We start from the raw sequence: 19,887 nt of genomic DNA on the forward strand, positions 1-19,887 counted from the left end.
TTTCCATTCGTTTTTTCCTTCCAATCCATCATCAGCAATCCTTTTGCTTGCTTTTCCTTTCTCTCTCTCTCTTGCTGAAGCCTCCCGCTCACCCTTCCAACCATCCCTCATATAATAATATTATTTCTCACTTGCATTCAGTTTTGATAGGTTCACTCAACTCGAAACGTTATATGAGTTCTTCCGACAGACTGCCACACCTGCTGAGACACTCGAACATTCTTTCAGACAGTGGAGAATTTTATTTCAGAGCGCCAGCATCCGCATTTCCTTGGTTATTTCACCTTTAATTTCGTTGTTTCCCGGGATGCCAACATCACTTGCAAGGGCAGCATTTATTGTCCATCCTAACTGCTCTTGATCACACGGCCTTTTGTCAAGGCAATATGAAGGCAACCATATTGTTGTGAATCTGAGGTGACACTCAGTTCAGACAGGTCAACAATGTTAGGTTTCTTTACCAAAGGTTATCAATAAAATAAGAAAAGAAATCCTGTTGGTTCATGGTTGCCATGAGTGAAATTAGGTTTCATTCCAATTTTTGTCATTGGAATTTAAAATTAGTCATCGTCTGTGGTAGGATTTAAGACAATGCTTCTGGAGTCATAACCTGTGCCTCTGAATTACACAGTCAGGGATATTATTACTCTGTTTAAGATTCCCTGTTGTGAAGCAACTGTAGAGACAAGAACAAGTTTTGTGGCCAAACTATTTCTAACTGGAAGAGAGGTCAGAAGAGAACTGAAGCCATATAATCTGTCGTTAACGAAGGGATAGATGATGGCAAAGTCATCAACAGAACTCAGGTAGAGCTGGAGATCGGGGATATTATGAAGGTGGGTGTCAGCAGGTTTGATCACAGAGAGAATATGGAGACAAAATGCAGTTCACGGTAAAAAGGCGACTCAACGTTCCGAACAGCCTTGTTCCTTCTCAGGTGTTTATGAGTAAGTAGTTTGAAAATGTGACTGAAAATTTATGTATTTGTTAAATATAATCAACTAGAATAGCAATAATATTCAGCATTATTTATGGAATTTAAAGAGATATACTTACCAGGAACACCAATAATAGCGAGGATGGGATAGTACCCAAATTGAATAATCACCAGTACGACTCGTATCCGCAACTTTAACCGTGGCCAATCCTGAGAAAGCCAGTAAAGACCCGAGGATAAATTTCTGTTCATTGTTGGAAGATTCCAGTCTAATGTTTTCAAATTCAAATCCATTGTTGGAACATTCTAATGTTCTCAGATTCTGTTTTCTCTCTGTTTCTCTATAGCTGCTGATCCCAGTTTTGTTGAAGTTGATTCTGCCACGAATATTATGGCATAACAACTTGAAAGAAGTCCCTAATTATGGAAGAGGGAAATCCTGAAGTGACCCAGTTAGGTCCAGAAAGATTGATATTAATCACAGTCACTGAACAAACAGCTCCAGTTAACTCTGATATTTCACAATAATACTTGGTGTGGGTGGGATTTTGATATCGCTGATTATTGGGATAATGGCACATCTTCAATTGTAACCATAGAGGTGGGAGAGAGATAATACTTTCTCTTCACAAGCTCGATGTATCTGCTGTGTTTTGGCAAGATCGGAATTGCTGGGCTCCCGAGGCCGTCTGTGTCTGATCACCAGGCCTGCTGCATCTTTTCGTTTTTTTTATTTATGTTTAATTTTGACATTTATCTGTCCAGCATTTCATGGTTTAGGCATTTTTGAGAGAAACCTACAGTGCCATAGACGATGTAGATTCAGTCCATTCCTTGTGTTTTTGCAGCCGGGGCCTGGTCCTGTGAGTGATGGTCAAACTCTCACAGAACCAGAATTCTTAGTTTTAACATTCGCCATTTATTGCTGGGGTCTCAGCAGGGTTGGAAGACTGTAAATCCCTCCTGGGTGCTACACATTCTCTCTGAGATTTCCTTCAGAACTGTCTTGTGATGTTCTTTCCTCCTGGATTGGAGAACTGCATGTGAGACAATCTGTTTCCTGCATTTGATTTTTGACGTTTTTGTGCTTGTTGAATAATGCCATGTTGGAACAGTTACTGTATGCTAGTTAAATAAAATATTATACTGCTAAGTCTGCCAACAGAATTCAGTTATTGCAAGTAACTATTCATTTTGTTGTCTTTTATCGGCAGTGTTCGAATAAATTGTGTTTTGCTTAATGTCGAATATTTTGACCAAGTAAATTCTCCCTGAAGTACAGCACCTCACATTTACTAGCGGAATGGACCGAGCTTGAGAAGTGATAATCGTGTAAGGAATTTTCTCAGATACTCAATCCACCTCACAGATCCAGTCTGGACACGTATAAGCCAGATGAGATAACTGCTCAGCATGAAGCACTGTTTAGACCTGGCTAGTGTACTGCTCAGCAATGTAACATACATGGGAATAGAAAGAACCATTTCACGCCCGGAGTCACTTATAAAGGAGTGCAGTTTGGAGTTGCCCTGCACAGTTTACATGATAAGAGGAAATTACACCACGGTTTGTCGACAGGGGCACGGAGGTCCTGTTTAATGGGCTAGTACAGAGGGTACCATTCTCTTCCCAGAGGGAGCCCACCACCAGACCCACCGAGCATGGTTTGAGCTCACCACAACAACGAGCACCCGAGCTACAAATGTTCTCACAAATTATTCTTTGTAATTTGTTACATACAATCTGCTTCTGGGTCCAAAAGTAAACTTTTCAAATGTGGCCGACGATAGTGCTCGCCAATCTAAATTCTTTAGTTTGTGTTTGATTAGTTTCCTTCACAGCCTTTGTTCATCATGGGGTTTCATCTTCACATCTTCAAATCATGTTTTTTGACCAAAGTCAATCATTGCTGAGCGTTACTAAGCAGTACCTGTTTCAACGTCTCCACCACACATCTGCTGACCTTCACCTATGTCTATTTTCACTCTCCGTATTTGAGGTTGGCTCTTTGGCAGGATGCAGAGTGAGGATACAATTGTCCCTCTCAGGACGGCAGCCGGTGACTAGCAGTGTTCCACAAGAGTCAGTGTTGGGGCCACAACATTTCACTTTATAGATTAATGATCTGAGTGGCGGGGCAGAAGGCATTCTGGCTACGTTTATACATGAAGCCAAAATAGGTGGAGGGGCATGTAGTATTGAGGATGCAGGGAGCCTGCAAAAAGGTTTCGGCAGTTTAGAAGAGTGGGAAAAGGAGTACCAGATGGAATACAATGTGAGAGAGTGTGAGGTTATGAACTTTGGTATGAAGAATACTGGCATAGACTATTTACTAAATGGAAAAAAAATCAGAAATCTGAGCAACAAAGGGACTTGGGATTCCAAGCCCAGGATTCTCGAAGATAAACTTGCAGGTTGAGTCAGTAGTTAAGAAGGCAGATACAATGTTGTCATTCATCTCGAGAGATCTAGGATGTAATGGTGGGGATTCTGGGGCTTTATAAGGCTCTGGTCAGATCACATTTCCAGTATTTTTTGCCTCATACCTCAGGCAGAATGTATTAGTCTTGGTGTGTGTCACAAGAAGGTTCACCAGAAAGGTAAAGCTGAACACATTAAGGACGTTTGAGGAGTCTGAGTTTATACTCGATGGAGATTAGAAGGATGAGGGGGGATCCAATTGAAACTTACAGAATACTGAATGACCTGGATGCAGACAAAATTGGGAGGACGTTGGCACTGGCAGGAGGACACAGGCTTAGGAGCAAAGGGAAAACCCTTTAGAACGGAGATAAGATGAAACGTCTTTAGCCAGAGAGTGGTGAAATTGTGGAATTCCTTACCACAGAAGGCTGTGGAAACCAGATCATTTGGCACCAACGATATAGCCAGGAAAGTGTCAGAGGATCTGAAAAGTGACAACAGAGAGTTAGTTTGGAAGCTGAAGAGCAGGACGAGTAGAGTCGTGATCTCAGATTTGCTACCTGTGCCACGAGCTAGTGAGATGAGGAACACTCAGCGAAAACTTTATACGTGGCTGCGAGACTCGTGCAGGAGGGAGGGCTTCAGAAACCTAGACCATCGGGATACCTTCTGGGTAAGGTTGGACCTGCACATGAAGGATGGGTTGCACCTAAACTGGAGGAGCACAAATGTCCTGTTTGGGAGGTTTTCTCGTGTGATTCGGGCGGGTTTAAACTAATTTGGCAGGGAGGTAGGAATAAGACCACATGTCTGAGAGGGGGTTAGTTGCAGACGGGACAGTGACAGGATATATTGAATCTGGTTGACTGAATTTTCATGACCAATCTCTTAAAATTGGAAAATATCAAACCTGTGGATATTACAAACTCATGGTCAAATTATGATAGGGAAATGAGAGGAACTTTACAATGCGTTCACAATAAGCTGTCAGAAAATAAACCCTAAAAAGCCACACTGTGTTCTCTGCTCTGCAAAAGGAACGTAGACATTTGAAAACGATTGTTCCATTTCCCACCTTCAATAGTCTACCCTGTCTCAGGTTGCTGTTACGTCAATGCCTTGTGTTCCCCCAAGTCACTATTATACCAGGACAGGGTGAACTGCTTATAAATGAATGGAAACTCTGCACGCTGGGTGACAGTTTTATGGATGGTGTGAGCCTGTTTTAAAGAGGTGGCAACAGTTAAATCTGTATTAGTACGTTACTTTTTCAGGAGCCGTGGATGCCGTTGGCTGGGTCAAAGTTTCTTGTCAATTCCTAATTCTCCTCGGTAAGATGACTGTGAGCAGCCCCCTTGAACCGCTGCCCACGTGTGAGGGTAGGGATACCAGGAGTACTGTTAGGAAGGGGATTAATGGAATGCTGATATTTTTCGAAGTCACCGTGATGACTGATTTGGAAGGGCAGTAACTAGTGGTCTGACCTGGTATCTCGATTGACTGTGTTTAAGGCATCTGTTATTATCACCAGAGAACAATTCTTCTCCACTTTGGTTGCACTAGGAAATTTATCAGTATGCTTCACTTGCTCCATGACGATGTGGAAGTCGTGGTAATGACAAATGGTTCCATCACCGACACATTCCCCATTCGGACCATAGAAAGGCTGTTCTTGATCTACCTTGTTGCAATACTTCACCCCACCGCCGACATGTTCAAGCTGGAGTGGGGCTAACCTACAGGACCAGCGAAAATTTGTCAACCTCAATCGCCTTCAAACCAGAACAAAACTTAACTCAACCCAGTGTCATCGATGCTGTTGGAGTGTCTGCTATCTCAGATGGGAAACTCAAAATCATTATCAGCATGTTAAAAGAGACAAATAAATGCATGGCTTTCGCCCGGAGCATCCTCAGGATGAAGGTGCTCCACCAAACCGGCCCGGTTTTGAGGAGCCAGCTCGATTATGAAGCTCCATTTTGAGGCCTTTGTCCTGCCAATACCTGGACACTATTCTGTCAATCATAACCAGGATTGATGAAGAGATCCAGCACTGTCTCCAGTATGTGAGCACAGCCATCGGCCTTGTGAGTGAAAGGCTGGTCGAGAACAGCAGCATCAGATCTGATACCAAACTTATGGTTTACACAGATATGGTTATTGCTGTACTCTGATATAGCTCTGAGATGTTGACAGTCTGCAGTATGAAGGTCAAGCCGCTGGAGCTGTCATACCAACGCTCTCTGGGCAATAATCTGCAAATTTATTTGGAAGGAAGACAAATGTCCTCAACCAGCCCAACAGCCCCAACATTACAGAACTCATCACATTTCATTGACAGTGATGGGCAGAGAATATCGTCAGCATGAATGACATGAACCTTCAAGAAGATGCTGTATTCTCAGTTTCTAAACGGCAGATGACTGCCAGGTGGAGAGAGGGAGAACTTAAGTGATACACTTAAGCTCACACAGATGCGGTGTTAAAATACCACAGGCCTTTGGGAATCACTCGCCCAAGACCGTCCAAAACGGAGGAGCAGTGGCAAGGCATCGTGGACCTTGATAATTCCCGTCACGAAGAAAATGGAAGCCAAGCAACAATAGCGAAAGGATCGCACTGCTCTACCGATTTTTTTCTGTGACCACGACCTACGCCAATTATAACACAGCAAACAGCTAGGTGGCTGGAAGTAAACAGCAAGCCAGGCAACATCAGGAGTTGTAGAAGTTGATGCCTCCAGAACAACACTTCTTCAGTACAACCTGTGGTCGTCTTACTGCTCAGTATATCCACCCACATACTCAGCCTGACAGTGGAAGGCAGCCATCCTAGTTTGCAAGGGACCACCAAGAATGATGTGAACTGGAAGCTCAATTTTTTTTTCCCGTTGGCTTTGGTTTATACCCACCTCAACGAGGATTCTGTTGATCTCACCATCTGGGAACTAACAACAGTGAATTCAGTGATCTCCCCCTTGAGGCTGTGTGAACTGGTGAAATGAAACTAATATCCGATTCTGAGACAATGGTCCAATGATCCCTCAACTCATAACAATGAAATATGTTGTTATTGACCAAACAATGGTGATGAACACACCCTTCCTGCAGTTGAACCTGAATTTCGAGCACCAAACCGATTGGGTTGCATTTAAAGCGTTAGTTTACTTCTACCTGCTAAGCAGTGTTCTTCTTTGTGTCTGACTAGTGTTGGACAACAGACCGGACTCCCGCAGAAGTATTTTAAGATGATCGCATCAACTCTTATTTTTTCTTCCCATAAATGTAGATGTGAAGTGTCCTGCTTTGAATCCAATATGACTGATCAAAATACACGACGTGACGCAAAAACAACGTAATAAAATGATTCAATGAAAATATGAACAAAAGATGCAATAATTTACAATGCGTCAACTAATGGACAAAATAGCAGAATAATGGATACAATAAATATTACTGCAGTAACAGCTCACAAACACACCACTTGGCAAAAAGGCAAATTCATACCTACATTCGCGCATGTAATTCTCCAATCGAGGAGTAAAAGAATCTTATCAAGAAAACAATTCAGAAAGAATAGCAGCCAGGCGACATTCACTGTAACTTCCAACGGCAGACCCCAAAGGCTTCTGATACTACTAAAAGCAAAATCCAGAAATATTGATCTGTGAGAGCTGGTTACACCCATTCAGGGTGTACAGTTTGAACAAACCTTACTAAACTGTTTATTCAAGTTAAATTATGTAGCTAGTTCTGCACCTCTGCATCACAACCGCTCATAAAAAAATAAGAGAAGGACTAAATAATTTCTTAAAGTGATAGCATCGCCACACGATAGTGTATTTTATGATCCATCATCTCCAGATTTAGGATTTGAAATGGGACAGAATGGCGAGTGTGGCATCAGCGTCCTGTTGTTCCATTTCCCCTCACATTTGGTCATTGTCCCGAGGAACAGAGCTAGGGGAGGCCAGCGGGGTGCGAACAGGGATTGTGCTGCGCCACCTACCTAGATGTTAAAAAGTGTATGTGCATCCTACTCCCTTCTGAATAAAATCGCCCTGACTAAAACATAGATTGCAGAAAACATTGTCTTAATGGTCTGAAGAACTTATGATAGAGATAGAAGTCATTCAGACCGTCGTTTCATTGGAAAACAACAACAATAAAAGCATGCAACGAGTTGTAGTCCTCTGGCACGAGACACAAATTGCAGCTGTGCAGGTCTGTCGTTTCAAAGTGACTTTCCAATGTCATTCTGAATGTTTCATTGATTCTGCTTCCAACAAATTCTCACAATGTGGATTATGCATGGATAACAGGACTTGTTGTCGTAATCTATTTGAGCATTATCTTCTACCTTTGTCCTGATGTTACCAAACATTCTCCACATCAGTTCTATCTATTGATGGAATATTCGTGCGTCGGAAAACAAGAACTTAGACAATATCAATATTATCAGAGGTCCAAAAGGAAACAAATATTCTCTGTTCCGGCTGCAAGATGATTGAAGTCGATATTTGAGTCCTGAAGGCTACAGGGTCCAAAATGGAGGAGTGGCGTGTTTTGATTAGCTGTTGCATTACTGCTGTACTTAGGGATGTTATTCCTTGGAAAACACCCAGTGAAGTTAGTTGGGTGTAAATAAAAAAATAAGAAAGGGATGATCACCTTCTTGGGGTTATACTTCAGACACGCAAATAGTCAGCAGGTAATTGACAAATCAGTTTTCAGGATATTTCAGTTCTACGCCAAAATGATAGGATGGTTGTGGTATGAGATTTTAAGTTTCCAAATATAGACTGGGACTAGATTACTTACAGTGTGGAAACAGGCCCTTCGGCCCAACAAGTCCACACCGACCCGCCGAAGCGCAACCCACCCATACCCCTAACCTAACACTACAGGCAATTTAGCATGGCCAATTTACCTGACCCGCACATCTTTGGACTGTGGAGGAAACCCACGCAGACACGGGAGAACGTGCAAACTCCACACAGTCAGTCGCCTGAGGTGGGAATTGAACCCAGGTCCCTGGCGCTATGAGGCAGCAGTGCTAACCACTGTGCAACCGTGCCACCCGAATGGGGTTAAACGTTTAGATGGATAGGAATTTGTAAAGAGTTTACAAGAAAATGTTTTGATTCAGTGTGGGCATGCACCCACTGGAGAAGGTGAAAGACTTGACATACGGTTGGGAAATAAAGCAGGGCAGGAGACGGAGGTGTCAGTAGGAGAGCACTTTGGAGCCAGACTTCATAATTTTATTCGTTTTTAAATAGCGACGGAAAAGAATAGAACGGATCTCAAAGCTGAATTCCTAAATTGTAGGAAGGCTAAATTTGACGTTATGAGGCAAGAACCTTCAAAAGCTTATTGGGAACAAATATTCGCAGTTAAAGGAGCGGCTGGAAAATGGGAAACCGTCAAAACTGAGATAACAATTTATGTTGGGATGAAAGGAAATGGTAATTAGCTGCAGGGAAAGCCGGATGACCAAGGAAGTTGAGGTTTTAGTTCAGAAAAAGAAGGAAGCATATGTCAGATAAGGAAATAGCAAAGAAATCCTGACAACATTATAAAGACAGTAGCAGGATGCTTCAGAGGGACGTCAGGAGGGCATGAAGTTGACATGTGATAGCTTTGGCAAATTGGATTTGGAAGGAATAAAAGGTATTTATAAAACATTAAGGACAAAAGGGTAAATCGGGATAAATTAGGGCACCTCAAGGATCAGTTGGGCTTCCTATGTGTGGAGCTGCATGAGGGTGGGGAGAAATGAGAAAAATATTTTGTATCAGTGTTTTCTGTTGAAATGACATGGAAGTAATAAAATGTGAGGAAATAGCTGCTGACAACGTGTAAAATGACCACGTTCACAAGGAAGAGGTGCTGGACGTCTTGAAATGCATAAAAGCGAATAAATCCCCATGAGCTGATCAAGTGTTATGTCTATCTCTGTGGGAAGGTAGCGAAGTGATTGCTAGACCACTTGCTGATATACTTGCATCATCGATAGTTACAGGTGAGGTGGCAAAAGACAAAAGGATGGCTAAGGTGTTGCTACTATTTAAGAAATGTCGTAAGGGAAAACCTGGGAAATATACACTGGTGTTTGGAAGGTTGTCGAAGGGAATACTGAAGGAGGGGATTTACATATATTTACAAAGGGAAAGGCTGATTAGGTTTCGTAGACATAGCTTTGTGCACGGTAAATCATGCCTCACGAATTTGAATGAGTTACTTGAAGAAGTATCAAAACGAATTTATGAGGGCAGAACTGTAGACGTGATCGATGTCGATTTAGTCAGGCATTTGACCATGTTACTCCTCGGAGATTAGTTATCAATGTTAGATCTCAAGGCTCGTAGGTAAAAAAAAGTTTTGCGTTTCAGACTGGGTTTTTGTGGCCAGTGCTGTGCCAGAAGGATTGGTGCTGACTCCACTGCATTTCATCATTCATATGAATGTTTCGGATGTGAACATAGGAGGTATAGTTCGTAACTTTGCAGATGACAACGAAATTGGAAGTGTAGTGGACAGAGAAGATTAACCAAATATTATGGGATCTTGATCAGCTGGAACAAGGGGCTGAGGAGTGGCAGATGGAGTTTAATTTAGGCAAATGCGAGGTGCTGCATTTTGGAAAGGCAGATACAAGCTGACTGATTTGCTTAATGTCCTGGGGTGTATTGCTGAACAGAGACTTTGGAGTTAAAATACATAGTTTCATGAAAGGAGAGTCGGAGGTAGACAGGAAAGAGAAGGAAGTGCTTGGTAAACTTTTCTTTATTTGTCAGAGCTCACACAGACCACCTAATCAGTAGAATACAGGAGGTATGTGTTGCAGCGGAAAGCTGTCTGGCTGGAACGAAAATAACTTTGTTCAAGATAGATGGTCATGAGTGGAATATGCCCCCCTCTGTGCAATGGCGGCAGAGGTGGAACATTAGGGAGAATGGGCTGGAATTCTTTCAGGATAATGGGTGGGAGAAGATGTTGCATACATGTTGGGAGACTGCTTTGCAGAATGTTGGGGGAGGGGAGGAGCTCTTGCAAATTAATGGGTAGGAGGAGATGTTGAAGGACAGTGGGTAGGAAGTCTTCTTGCAGGATGCTCGGTGGGAAGAGGCCTTGCAGGATAGAATCTGGGATGAGACTTGCACGATACTTGGTGGGAAACTACTTCAAGGACACTGTTTGGGTGAATGCGGTTCGGATACAGGGTGGGGGGGATCTTGCAGTTTAATGGTTGAGAGGAATTTGCAGCAAAAATCCAAGCGAAATTAGGACGGTAAGCCATTATTGATAAGCAGGAAATAAAAATTGAATCTGAGGCTCGAGGTCTATACACTTACCTGAAAGCCTGCAGGGAATGAGAGTGAGAGAGGGAAGCCAGCTTGGAAGGACCCTCAGTCATCAGAAAAAGTGTCAGGAAAGTGATATAAAAACAAACAGCATAAGTTCATTGGGTTGTTAGTAGCGTCTAATTTAAATATCTTTTCTGAGTTATTTTCATTTTGTAGGTAATTTGGAGAAATATTTCATTGAAGAAAGACTGGTAGGAAATTTTAAATACACATTTTTGATTCGATTTAATTAGTTAGAAAATGCAGTACAACCAATATTTTGGCCCTGCATTTTGTGGGAGCTGGTGACACTCCCCCCCCCCCCCCGCCCCCCATACAGTTTGTGACGATCACACCTGGAGCAAGAATTGGTTGATTGACTAATCCAGCTCGGAGCCGATGGGCTGGAGTCTGAACATCGAACTCCAGGGATGGGGAGCTTTCCCTGGAAGTTGTGTTTCGTGAGGCAGAAACTTTCAGCAGGTAACTGCAGTGAAATGTTGAACGGGCGTGAAAAGATGTTGGAGTGGGATGGAGGAGATTCGGCTGTTTTAATCCGTTTGGGAACAAGCAACATTGGTGAGAGTGGGCAGGAGATTTTGTTTGGGGAATATCAGTAATTAGGAACAGAACAACCGAGCAAGAATTCAAGGGATACATATATGGTTCATTGCAAGAGTTAGGTCATAATTTGCAGAGAAATTAGGAAGGTTTAGAAGTAAATCAAAGCGTTCAGAGTGGAGCAGGACAGAGAGGTCTCTTTTGGTGGGACACTGCTATCTGTTTTGCGGCAGGAAGGAGTTGGAAACATTGGAAAACGCTCCACCCGAACTAAACTGCAAGCAGAATCCGAGTGAAAATCTTAAATGTGGTTGTCATGAATATTTTGATCTCATTAAAGCTGGTGAGAGGGTGGGGTGCGTAGGTTTTGGAGATGATTTTAGAATTTCTCGAAAAAGTGATAGGGCAAGGAATGTTGACAATTTCAGGAAACAAACGGTCAGCACAGCAGTTAAGAGGTCAACTATGATAAGAGAAGTGATAAATGCAGGACAGAGATGTAATACTTGAACATTCACGGCATGCAAAATTTAAATGACCTTGTTTTACATCTTGAAATTGTCAGTGTGATGTTGTGGACATCACAGAGATGATACCATAAAATAATTAGAGTTAGGAATCAGTTACTAAGTGAACATATCCCAATGAAAGAACAGACAGATCGGCTGGTGGGATGGCGTTGCTTATAAATAAATAAAATGAAGTTGGTAACAAAAAAGCCATACAGCGTCAAAAGGCACCGAGTTTCGGTGTATAGAGCTGAGAGAATGCACGGGAATGAAATAAAATGAAAAAAGCTACAATGGCAGGTTGTACGTGCCGCCAAACTGTACTCAGGATCGGTAAGGGGGCATGGTACAGATAATAAATGGAGAGATGCAAAAGGCATTTAAGAAAGGCAATGTAACAATAATCGTCGGAGATTGAAGTAATCAGGTAGGCTGCGACAACCAGGTTGGCCATAGATCCGAAGAAAATGAATTCCCAGACCTTGGATCAGACTTTTTTTTATTGTGAAACTTATACTAAAGCCAACTAGAACGAGAACATAACGCATAGATCTATACTGCACGGGAACATTTTTGTGCTGCACATGACGTCAAATGAAATTACTCAATAAACACGTCTGCCTGCCCTTGCTCCATGCCACACCATTCCTTGCACTTTCATGCACTTGCCTTTTTAACTACCCCTGTGTAACTGCGTCCACCATCCCACCTCAGCAGTACGTTCCGGACTCCTGTGATACCCCTTACAAAAGACAAACGTGATCGTCAGATCTCCTGCGACTTCATCACTCGGACCATACATGCATATCCCTTAGTTTTAGACATATCAATTCTGGGGAAAAAACGTTTCTGGCCGTCAAGTCAATCTATGCATCGCATAATGGTATTGACGTTTATCAAGACCCTCCTCAACCTCTACTCTCCAGAGAAAACTATCCACGTTTTCTTTAGTCTCTCTTAATAGATGATACCGTCTCGTCCAGGCAACATCTTGGAAAACATCTTCTGCACCATCTCCAAAGCTTACACATCCTTCTTGCAAAGAGGCGACCAGATATGGATGCAGTACCCCAAATGTGGACTAACTAGGGAACAAGCGATTCTGAATTTGTTGAAGTGAAATGAGGTAGCCTTGATCAGGCAGAGCAAAGTGAACGAACCTTTGGCTGTAGTGACCTATTTTATTAAGCTTTCACTCTACAACTTGAGAGGAAGAATTTTGAAACAAATGAAACAGTGTAAAAATTGAGGGAGGACCTGTCCAGAGTTGATTGCAAGGGGAATCGAGAAGGGAAGACAACAGGCCTGGAATCGCAGGAGTTTCACCGTGTAATTCCAGAAGCTTAAATTTGTCAAGGAGCAGGAAGCATACTAAAGGGAGAACGAGGCAAAGATGATTGTGAAAAACTTCAGCGAATCATAAAAATAAATTAAAATTACGCAATGTGTTGAAGCCAGATGACTTGCAAGCCTTTAAACACCCGAGGACAACTAAGGAAACAATATGCGGAGAGACTACGAAATGATAAACTGTCCAATAATATTTAAGAATATTTCAAGTGTTTTTTTCTTGAGTATGTTTAAACTTTGGGGGAGAAACGTGCGGGCAATTTACCACTGAGAATTAAAGCTGGGGAAACAATAATGGAGAACAGAGAAATTGTACATTGCAACAGGCTGCGTGGCGATCAGCACTCGCAGCAGTTTACCAGAACATGAAAAATATCTCAGGGCGGAGCCGTGTATCGTGGCTATCATTATGAATAAGATACTGGGGAAGAGGCAAGTTCTGAAGATGGATACATTATTGGAACCAAATGTATTATGTCAAAGACTCTAACAGGTTATCTGTAGAAATTGTAGAAGCACTTTTGGTGATGATTAAGAATTTACTGAAATAATGGACAGAGTCCGAAGAGTCACTCCCTTCGTGACTCCCTTGTCAGATCCACACCCCCCACCAACCCAACCTCCACCCCCGGCACCTTCCCCTGCAACCGCAGGAAATGTAAAACTTGCGCCCACACCTCCACACTCACTTCCCTCCAAGGCCCCAAGGGATCCTTCCATATCCGCCACAAGTTCACCTGTACCTCCACACACATCATCTATTGCATCCGCTGCACCCGATGTGGCCTCCTCTATATTGGTGAGACAGGCCGCTTACTTGCGGAACGCTTCAGAGAACACCTCTGGGCCGCCCGAACCAACCAACCCAATCACCCCGTGGCTCAACACTTTAACTCCCCCTCCCACTCCACCGAGGACATTCAGGTCCTTGGACTCCTCCACCGGCAGAACACAACTACATGACGGCTGGAGGAGGAGCGCCTCATCTTCCGCCTGGGAACCCTCCAACCACAAGGTATGAATTCAGATTTCTCCAGCTTCCTCATTTCCCCTCCCCCCACCTTGTCTCAGTCGGTTCCCTCAACTCAGCACCGCCCTCCTAACCTGCAATCCTCTTCCTGACCTCTCCGCCCCCACCCCACTCTGGCCTATCACCCTCACCTTGACCTCCTTCCACCTATCCCACCTCCATCGCCCCTCCCCCTAGTCCCTCCTCCCTACCTTTTATCTTAGCCTGCTTGGCTCTCTCTCTCTTATTCCTGATGAAGGGCTTATGCTCGAAACGTCGAATTCTCTATTCCTGAGATGCTGCCTAACCTGCTGTGCTTTGACCAGCAACACATTTGCAGCTAATGCAATATCCTTGTTTATATAGGATGGGAAGCCGAAGACGGGACCAGTTAGCTCATGTTCTGTTGTTGCTAAGATTTTAGAATGAGCACGACTTCCAGGAAATGTCATGCCTACGAATTCTGTTACATTTACTTGAATAGGCAATGACAATTTTTGTCAAGATTAGCGTGATGCTTTTACCCGAAGGGTTTTTGCCCAAATCGTCAATTTTCCTGCTCCTCGGATTCTGCCTTGCCTGCTGTGCTTTTCGAGCATCACTCTAATCTTGACACTAATCTCCAACGTCTGCAGTACCCACTTCTGCCAATGACGGTTTTTTTTTGTTGCCAAGGGAACGAGTGAACGTGATTTATTTGGATTAACAGAAGGCCTTCGAAAAATTGCCGCATGGCAACAGGGGAAAATAAAATATACGACTGAATGATACTTGGGGTATGGAAATGTCAAAAATAACAGAGGAAGGTTCACCAACCTTAGGAACAGACACTAGACCCGAACCGTTAACGCTGATTTGTCTTCACAGATGCTGCACGACCTGCTGAGCTTTTCAATGAATTGCTGCTTTTGGTATAAATCAAGGATGAGTCGACTGACAGATAAAGTTTTCTTTCTAAGGAAGACAAAAGCTGATCACTCGAGTTCTGCAGGAATCCGTTTTATGACCACAGCTACTCACATTAAAGAATAAGGATCTATACGAAGGAACAGAAAGCATTTATGCTCAATTTACTGACAACCCAACCGAAAGATGTAGGAACGAGTGACATTGGTGAAGCGAGCAGTCTGCAGAATGACTGTACCAAAAGGGATAGTGGGCAGAAAAATAAACTTGATGGGCGGAATACATTACGTTGGTCGCTGGAATAGAGAATTAGACTTCTCGAAATTGGAACGACTTCGGTAATCTGAAGTACAAAAGGGATTTAGCATTGCTTAATCTGGATTTTCCTAAAGGTTAACATGCACGTTGATTTGTCAATACGGAAGGGAAAACTAAACCGAAAATTCATTTAGTAAAGACCAATTGAGATCAGATATGTCGTACCGATGAGACTGTATAATGGTCTGGTCTTAATATTTTAACATGCATGTTAGTACTTTTGACCACTGCAAATAAGGAAAGATATGCTGGCCTTGGAGAGTGTTCAAAGTAGTTCAGAAGAATGAATTCGGGAATGAAAGTTCTTTCATATACGGAATGGTTGAGGACTCTGGGTATGTGCTCAATATAGATTGGTGGTGGGTTGTGGAATGCTGAGAAGCCTGGATGGAGTGAACTTGGAGAAGAAAACTTCACCAGTTGTACAGCCTGAAATGCAAGGCAAAATGTCACGGGAAATAGATAACTCTTTACAACTGAGACAAAGAGAAATTTATTTCGGCTGAGGGCAGTGAATCCGTGGTACACGTTGCCATAACATCTTGCACATAAGGACACATCATGTGCACTTAAGGCAGGTATTGTGGGCTATTGACGAGCAACGGAGTCAAGACGTACAAGGGCGAGTCATCACCTTAAATCCTTGGTCTTGACGACTTGATCCTGAAAGATTAGCCTCTGGGTGAACAGCAGAATATACTGGCCAATTGCACGAGAGATAAAGAAAATTCCTCCATTTCCATTAACCCCGAAAGCAGGCTGTCAGTGAATTCAAGATGCATATTGCCACGCTGAAGACTTATTTTTGTCAACAGAAAGCAGCGCTCCTAAAATCACAGCTTTCTCACTTCGAACTTATCAGTTTTATTTTTCTGTTCCTAAGTTTCCTCGTTGTTGCAGAGCCAAGATGAGGTTTGAATGTCTGATGTGTGGAAATGAAATTCGTTTCAATGTATCATATCAGTTCTTGACTCCCAGAACAGTAGAGGCAATGGCCCAGACTGTTAAAGAAGGTCCTTTGAATGTCTCTGCCCAGTTGGACAGCTCACCGGTCTACCCCTTCTGAATTCCCTTCCCAAGTAGTTTGTAAAGAATAAAAAAGTCGGTGTCTGTATTTTCCTTTTATTTCTCCTTAACGTATTTCCAAGTGCCAATTGTCAATATTTTCGCAATTTATCATTTGAAGTATCAGCGTTGAACTACGTCCAGATATTAAGAAAAAGCAGTTTTGTACAGAGAATCTCCAGGCCAGAATTGTTTTCTTTGGAGCAAAATGTGTTAACTGTAGATTTCCTGGGTTCTTTAAAATGATTGTGTGTGAGAGTGGATAGAACAGGAAGTTATAGAGTTATGCAACGTGGAAACAAGCACTTCAGTACAAGTCATTCCGCAGGGCTGCTATCAGAGTGCTGGAATTTGAGGTGCTGAATGAAATAAGGGGATCATAAAATGAATGGATAGAATGATGGAGAATCTCGGCAAGTCTGGCAGTATTTGTGGAGAGACAAACAACAACAAGGTTGAGTCTGGTATGATTTTTCTTTTAAACACGAGTTTCTGAAATGGGAGTAAATAAACTTTGAGAAAATCTGGGTGCAGTTTGCTGACATTTCTTGTGACTTAGCTGTGACTAACTGAACCAGAACTCAGTTAAAAATTGCAACGTGAAGAAATGCAGTCAGGAGTGCGCTGGTAAACCTCAGAGTTATGCCTTATCAATTCACATAATTATTTGGCCACAGCTAGAATACTGAACAGGAGTTTATTATTTGGAAGAAAAGAAAAACGGAAGAGATGAAGAAAGGGAAGGCGACGCATGGATGGAAGGGATGAATTCAGGAAGGGAGGGTGGAAGGAATTTCAATTTAGGAATACTGATTGCACAATTTCGATACTCCTGTAAGCTTGTTGGTGATGTGAAACAAACAAAAAAGTGAAAGGAGAAGTGTTTACAGCAGGACTGTAGAAAAGTAGTTAAAGCCTATCGTCAGAAAACTGCTCTGAGTGGTATTGAAGTTGGGGAGATAAAGCCCAGAGCGACGGAGAGAACACTTGCTGTTGTGATTTATATCAGTGACAGTGAGATATTTACAATCTGTCCCAGAAATTAGAACCAGAGTTTTATAACATACGTGAAGAAAACATCAATAATACATTAACATTGCTTCAGTACAAATGTGTGATTATCGAATTTTGCGCCATACATTTCTCAGTTGCCGCAACTACAGTCCGTCACTTACTGAATCATGATTGAGGGTGGTCCATGATGAGGTACATCAATTGAGGGTGAACACCTTGTAGATGTGTTCCGGATATTTTATTTCTTACAGCGTTCTATGAGTACAGCAAAAGGCAGAGCAACACCTTCTTGAACTGCTCACGGAACGTGTTCTGGGATACTGCATAGATGAATACGTTGTTGCAGGAGTTGAGCAATTGGAATAAGTTCGTTGAATCTTGCAGGACGCAGTTTAAGTCTTTGAAATTCAAGTTGTTGAAGTATGCATCACCCTTAATACGTAAGTACAGAAATGTCCAACTTGGGTGGACCACAACAGCAGGAAGCTGAGTGAAATGGTAAAGAGCAGGACGACGGATGTTTTCCGGTTTGCCATCTCGGGGTCACTGCCATTTTCAGCACTTACAAGTTTCCTACGGAGTTTGCTGGCTGTGATGATGTGTTGTACGGTCAGGACGTTGAGTAGCAGGATGAGGAGGAATGGGAGAAAGGGGGTTAAGATGTTCTCCATCCAGTCATAGGCCTGCCAGACCGGCAAAGTATAAAAGATAGACTTTATACCACAAAACCAGACTACCCCATCCAAGATGTAGAAGGGCCTGTAGATGATGTACAAAGGGAAATTTTTAACACAACTCAGGATGCAGATCATTCCTATGATCAGCAACGCAGTTTTCTCAGTGCAGTATCTGATCTTCAGGCTCTGCAAGCAAATGAACACAAACCGGTCCATGGTGAAGGCTGCGGTTAGCCAGACGGAGCCATCCTGGCTGCAGCGGTCCAGAATTGAAGTCAGTCTGCATATGGGGGTGGTGGACAGAACACTGTAGCTAAAATAAATGCTGCTGATTTGGTTCAGGATGCATCCGGTGACAATAACAAGGAAATCTGTCATCGCTATGGCCATCAAATAGTAGGTGATGCACATGGAGAGTCCGCACCGCCCTCCGAATAGAATTGCAATTGCCATCAAGTTGGCTGTGATGGACAAAAAAAAAAATTAGTTTCGTCAAGTATGAAGTGTAAAGAAAGACATTGCCTAAGTGTTACCCAGACAGATGTCACCAAGTGGACCCCTAGACAGACATACTGCTTCACCCTATTTAATACTGAAACCCTTCTGATCCACTGCAGTGGCACCTCCAGACGCAGGCTCACCAACATTCATAGGAAATTGTGAGTAGAATGGTCTGAAATATCCACAACTGACACCTGAACCATTGGGCTTCAGGCCTCTACTAACTGGCAAATTCGCACCACTGGTGGCAATTTATTCTCTTCAGTGAACAGTGTTCATTTTTATCCTCGTGACCGTTCACTTTCCCATTATCATCGTAGTTGTAATTTTTTCTCCAAATCGACCCTCTTGTATAACCATGATAATTAACATTCAAGATGCGACGTTTATGTCTTTAATTTTGAGATGGAATTCCCTTCTTGAAAGCGCACTGTCTTTCATTGTGTGTGCCACTTCTCATATCCAAACATTTAGATAATCAAATTCTTCGTCTGTTCCTGTTTCCCTTTGTGGAAAGTATGTTTGTGAAACTTCCTGAGAAATCCCACACTACTCATATTGCAGTGTCTGCAAACTAAAGCAACTCCATGTGTACACATGTGAGCAAGAAGTGAAAGGAATGTTTCAACACGATAGTAAATATATATCTGACTGATGAATAATTAATGCATATTTTACAAGATGAATGTCAAATTGAAAAGAAAATGCAACAACATGAGCCAAAATCTTAAGTAAAATAAATTCAGTTTTAGTTTTATTCAACTCTGCGAAAAGTATCAAATATTAGTTCCTTGCAACATTCAAGGTAGTTGCACATTTGCAGCTTACGTAATTAACTACTCCATAAGATGGCATTGTAGATTTTTTAAAATATCGATGCACACAGTTATTGATTACATTGCATCCAACAGAATGTGTGTCCTGCAGACATTTATTCAGTAATAATTTCAGACATTCAACCCTGCCACTCATCTACTTCATGGTTGATCTTTTTTAGCAACGTCAATATAAGATCGGTGCCAGAAAATGCACTTCACGACATGGCTAAACTATAGGCTCCTAAGCCATTAAATCTACGGCATGTATTTTAGTTTAAAAGTAATCTTGATCCTGAATAATGCAACAGATTATTCTTCAGGCAATACTATTCATTAATTCATATATGCACTATCTAGTAAGTGAAATGTGTGTCATAATCATTTAATATAATCTTACATTTCTCAGTGATATAAGTGTAAATAATGCACTGTAACTCTTTGTCATGATTC

Source organism: Hemiscyllium ocellatum, chromosome 36 (genome assembly GCF_020745735.1).
Source record: "Hemiscyllium ocellatum isolate sHemOce1 chromosome 36, sHemOce1.pat.X.cur, whole genome shotgun sequence".
NCBI lineage: Eukaryota > Metazoa > Chordata > Chondrichthyes > Orectolobiformes > Hemiscylliidae > Hemiscyllium > Hemiscyllium ocellatum.